The sequence below is a fragment of the Lepeophtheirus salmonis genome, chromosome 2, assembly GCF_016086655.4.
Source record: "Lepeophtheirus salmonis chromosome 2, UVic_Lsal_1.4, whole genome shotgun sequence".
NCBI classification, from domain to species: Eukaryota; Metazoa; Arthropoda; class Copepoda; order Siphonostomatoida; family Caligidae; genus Lepeophtheirus; species Lepeophtheirus salmonis.
The window spans coordinates 8,618,371-8,624,370 of NC_052132.2; positions in this window are offsets into that span (position 1 = coordinate 8,618,371).

Here is a 6,000-nt window from a genome sequence, read left to right on the forward strand (position 1 = left end):
ACTAAAGTTTTTCATTATCGATGGTGCTGTTTATTATATAAAAAAAGCAGTCAAAAACCTTAAGCAACATTTTCAAATGATGTTGCATGTCACTTGTCTCACTCATGGTCATAGCCACACTCTATTGTAATTACTTCGAAAATACCGACACTCATATCGCTGAAGTAAATTTTGTTGCTTAATTCTGGTGATCGAAAACGATTGATTACTGCGCTTACCACTTCAATTCAGTCTCAATGTTATGGATGAAAACAGTTATAAATTCAATAAATTAACAATGATAACGTTATCTATTCATGGCACTTAAAACCTCTGTTATAGAGAAATTTTTACGCACAACTTTAATGTGTACTGATGAATGGGGCCACGCCAAATTTTCGTCGAGTTTGTCATAAATAAAACTTACATAGTACAATTAATATAACAAATATTAAGATATACTATATTGGTAAATACCTATATTAATAATTCTCATTTGATACCTCTTCATATTCCATAAATAATTATTAGTAATTACTCATTCTAAATAGTAAATATAATTAAAGAAAATAATAAAGATCCAATACTCAGAGCTGTATTTCAGTCCAACTTTTCAGTGTTTAGGTCAAGTTCAACTTATGAAACTCCGGGTTTTTCTGGTTCCGAGTCCATAGACCAATAAATAATGTCTGGATTTACCTATAGTCTCGTCTTAGGCAAGATATCCTATCACAAAAGTTATTTCTTAATTTTTGACAATCATTAATTTACTTTGGGTGTCCATTTGCTTTGTTATTGCGTAAGGAGATAAAACGGAGTAATAATGACAGCTTTGGTAAATAAAAACAAATATTGAGGCAGGGAGTGAATGAATCAGGTAACAACTGAAAAAAATCGGAGTCCTTTTTTATTATAACTTTTTGAACAGCTCTGGGTATAACCTTGTATTTCTATTAACTTTCAACTCTGTAACAAATCCTCAGGGTTATGCTCTGTCTTTTATGAGCACACATGGATGTTCAATCAGCTTTAAAATATTATTGAATGTAGTAGAAAATGATGTTCACTACTCAAAAGAGTTAAATAATAATGACAAGAGTTGAGAAAAATAAAATTCATTCCTTAGATTCTCAATTCCAGAAAAAAAGGGAAAAGCTAAAAAATACACCGGATTTTCATCACTATCAGTTTTTATAAGAAAAAGATTCAAAAGCAAGCCTAGTTTTGTGACGTAATAAGTATAAATCTTAAAAATAAAGAGAAGGAGTACTATTATCAGGGGTGTCCGTAGGGGGGAGGAGCTGTAGCTCCCCCTAAAAAAATTTGAGGAATTTAAAAAAATAACTTCTATGGAAAAAATTAGACCCCCATCCAAAATCTATTGAAGGATTTGTTTTTTAAAGAGATCATCTAGAAAAAAAAATAGATTTTTCTTTAAAAAAAAGGTCATTGAAGTTAAACAATTTTTTTAAGAACTTTAAAAAGGAAGAAAAGATAAATCGAGGAGCAAGTGTGTAAAACATGTCCATATGCATAAACAGACAAAGTTTTAGTGGATGACACTGCAGTAGTGGATTATGAATCTACTGTTATCGGGGGCATAGTTATGTTATGATTTATGAATGATCTATTAATACTTATCGCTTATTATTTATTATTTATATTATTAAATGTTTAAATATCGTATGAATGGTTATTGACATACTTATGTAATTTCTTCAGATGATAGATTAAACATTTGGTTGAATAATTTTTGTTTCAAATAAACGCTAAGATGATCGTTTCGAGAATGAATAAGGTTATTCGAGAATTGAATAATACATACTCAATATTATATATTTTTGTATTTCAAAAAATACGTAGAAAACAAAAAAAAAATAATTAATAGAAGTTGTAGTACATATATAAAACTACAATTTGAAATAATTAATTATTATAATTTTTATTTCGGAAAAAAAGTCAAAAGTAGCGCAATTATGTGCCCTTTTGTACACTAATTTGAATGATTTTATTCAATCACGGATGGATAAAGGACTTCTTTTATAATATCTGAGCAATACAAGATTAAATAAGTGAATAGATAATAATAGTAAACACAAATGATAATTGCCGCCACGACCTCTTCATTCAAAATTATAATACGTCATAACTCATATGTACGTCATACTACATAAAGTTATTTTATTATATTAAAGTATAAAGTATTGTATGATTTATTTCCTTAAAATAATAAATTTGATTGATTTACTGCCCCCGACAATAGCTGACATGAAATGCTGCAATCAGCGCCCTTAAGCAATCTATAGTTATCCATGAACATATCTTAGAAAGCGTTAATCTGAATATGATTTTTTATTTTCCAATGAGGGCTTGCTCGGGAGTTATAAATATAAGTATTTGTTGGACTCGGAGTTAAATTGACGATCAACATGGGAGTAATTCCACCCTATATACGAAGTGGGATTTGTGTTTGTTTATTTGCTCTCACGTCATGACAGCTATGCTGTTTTCCTTCCAAATATTCTTTAAATTGTCATGGTGACCACGTTTATTTAAAAAAAATATATACTGACGAAAAATATTCTTTACATCTATGGTATCGAGTGTCTCAGGACGATAGTCTATCGGACACTCAACTGATTTATCTTCTTTTCGTCAGATCTGCCTTGCCAGGTTGAAAAAAATGATGACTGATAACCCTTGTCTCTAGGTATCTTGGGTAGGAATACGAATTATTATAGACTTAAATATCTATAAAGGATTTTCCCTTCTAATTAATTACTGACCAGTAATTAATGTCTTCTTCATTTTCTGATCCTTATTAATAATGAGCAGTAGCACTTGGCATTGTCCGGGATAATTAGGGATGGGCTAAAAGCCAAATTTTGTTTTGATAACAAAGAATATAATATCCTAAGAAATTTTTACTGTTACTCTCCATTTTTCATCAGCATACTCGCACGTGACTACTCAATATCAATTCATATATGTTATCTCCTCAAAAATGATCAAGTAATGATAAGAGTTTGAGCAAAATAATTTGATATGTTGGGATGACTTAGCCTTTAGAGTGCTCACTAGTAATCAAAAAATCATTTTAACATACCAGCGTTTATATTTCATTCATATCTTAACATATACTAAAAATGCTCATAAATTATGATTATATAATGGATGTGTGTAATGAAAAAACTAAGTAAACTAGCGATTAGACAAGGAAAATCAGTTGATGCATGCGCTCAGATTTCTTTTTTATTCATTATTTAATAAGGCCTAGGTATATCCACATCTCCTTCAAAAAAAAAAAAAAAAAAAAAAAGAACGATCGCTTATCTTTGTTGTAAATTGATTTAAAACTGTTGGGTCTTACTTGCAGTATAATTAAGTCGAATAAACCCATATTCTAGGTTACAACAAGCAGTAATTCATTTTTTCCCTACAAATTTATATAGATGGCAGTTGATATCCACAGAGATCTTCATTTAGTAATACCATAAGTCTTGCTCCCGCCTTCTCCTCGCGCTTTTACAAAAAAAAACCATCTCTAATTATGATATACGTAAAGAAACAGTGATCTTGAAATATTTCATTAATACAACCGTGTTATTATTTCTTACATCAAAAATATTTATATAACATACATCATGGAGCTCTGAATACACGTTCGATGCAATATGCACACGCCTGCAATTGTTTCTTAATAAGCAAGATTTTTTTTAGGGGTGTTTCTCAATTAATGATATTTTTTTTAATAATGGAAAATCGAAAATTTGTTTTCTTTATGACCTTTTTTGTTTAGAAAAAAATCCTTTAATTTATTTGGGACGTGCTAATTTTTTTTTTTTCATAGAAGTGATTTTTTAAAAAAATTTCCCTGATAAGACTACATTATTATTTCTTAGATCAAAATATATTTATGATATACATCATGGATCACTATATACATTGTAGCCAATTACTTGTTTTCATATATACATACAGACACACCGATAAACTTTCCTTTATGAATATAGACAATCAGACTAAATCATTAGGAGGAAGATCGAATTAGAGGGACTATTCCTAGACACTGTACTTTAAAGTATACAGGGTCTGTTTTTAGTATAAGCGGACCATGCTTCAAGGATAAATGTGTGGGCCCTATTCATTCTTGTATTTTTAAATTTTATTTAAAAAAAAATCAATTTCACTTTTTAGAAACTCCATGCAAAGTTAGAAAAGGTCAATATTTTATTATTATTTATAGCCTCGTTTTAAAATTTCTGTTCAGTGCATTTATTTAAAATTCTACTCAGTGTAAGGCCCCAATCAAGAGCCTTTGTTAATTACCCCTAATACATTCCAGGCCCTGCTAACAGGCACTCCTCATAAATATTGTTAATAAAAGATTAACTCACAATTAGTCAATTAAGTTAATATTATTTACTTCATCCTTGTAGTAGGATCAGCTTGTAATAACAGCTTATACTTGATCAAATTATATAATATGTAAAATCAATGGGAAATCCCTGAATAGTATTTTATTAATCAATTCATTGGCTTCATGCATATACATACTTGTATGTGATATATGATAATTGATATCAGTGATGAATTAAGCACCATTTTATTTTGTTAGAATGTAAAAACGTGTTTTGATTTCAATTCAAGGAATCATTTCCTTCACATTATATCCTAATAAACGAAGAAATTGATAATATTGATCCCATTTGGAAATTTTTGTTTCATTCAGTAAGTAAAAGAGTGACCGAATACTTTTATTTTCTGTTTATGTCCTCTCTAAACAAAAACAACATCAAGACTAGAATGTGCACTCGGGAGTCCTTAAAATCTTTTCTTTTAAAAACTAACATTTATTTGAGTTATGGTCGATCCTGCGTTTTTAACGTTTTATGTGACCTTAACCTCTCATAAATTTATAGAGCTCTTATTGTTAACATATATATAAAGAAGGATGTGTGTAAAGAAAAAATTAGGTTTATAAATTAAAAAAGAACACATGGTTGTTTTGTGTGCTCTTTTTTTTTTCATCATTTAATAACAAGGGTCTTTATTCGATATTACCGTAGTCTCGCTCCCTCCTTCTTCTTGCGCCCTTACAGAAATTAGAAGAGGAAACCAAGCTGTTGCGTGTGTCCTTTTTTATTCATTCTTTAATTGATCGTCGTGATGTTAACATCTTAGTTTAAATGAATATTTCCTGCTTACCTTTGGTTTTAAAAAAGAACAAAACTACATGATAAATAATAAAATATACATACTAGACGTGTGTTACCCGGAAATTGCATCGACAATGGTCAATGTTATTTTTTCTTTTTATGTTTAGACCTCTTCGGCGCAGCCAGTATTATAATATCGCACTTTTATTATATATACCGGGCCGTGCAGAATTATTTACCAATTTTTGTTCAGAACATATCGCGGACAATAATGACATTTCGAATGACTTGAGAAACAATGTATTCATACATTGTTAGAATAATAAAATAGTTTGTGATCAAATTTAATCAATGTAGCCACCATTTGACTCAATGCCACTGGTCAGGCGACGTCTGAAGCTGCCACAGACTTGCTGGATGTAATCGGTGTCCATGGAGGCCCAGGCCTGGTTGACAGCAGCATTTAAGGCATTTATGTTCTTGTGTCGTTTTTGCAGGCCTTGGTCTCCACGTGCGCCTAGATAGAGAAGTCTAGAGGGTTCAGATCTGGGCTCTGAGGGCGCCAGTAGTCCTTGGGCCAAAAGTTCATGTTGTCCTTGAGTCACTCCTAAGCTATCTTGGAAGCGTGGGCGGGTGCTCCATCTTGTTGAAAAACCCAAGGAGAGTTACCGACTATGGATTTGATCCACGGAAGGACCTTAGACGCCAGAATCTTCACATAATCCTCCACTGTTAATCTGTAGCCAGTGGGGAACCATACCGGCTTCATGGCCTTCCCGTTGGAGGCTACAAGACCCAACATCATCACCGAAGTAGGGTGCTTTGTTGTTGCCATATAGCAGTGCTTAACTTGCACATCTCC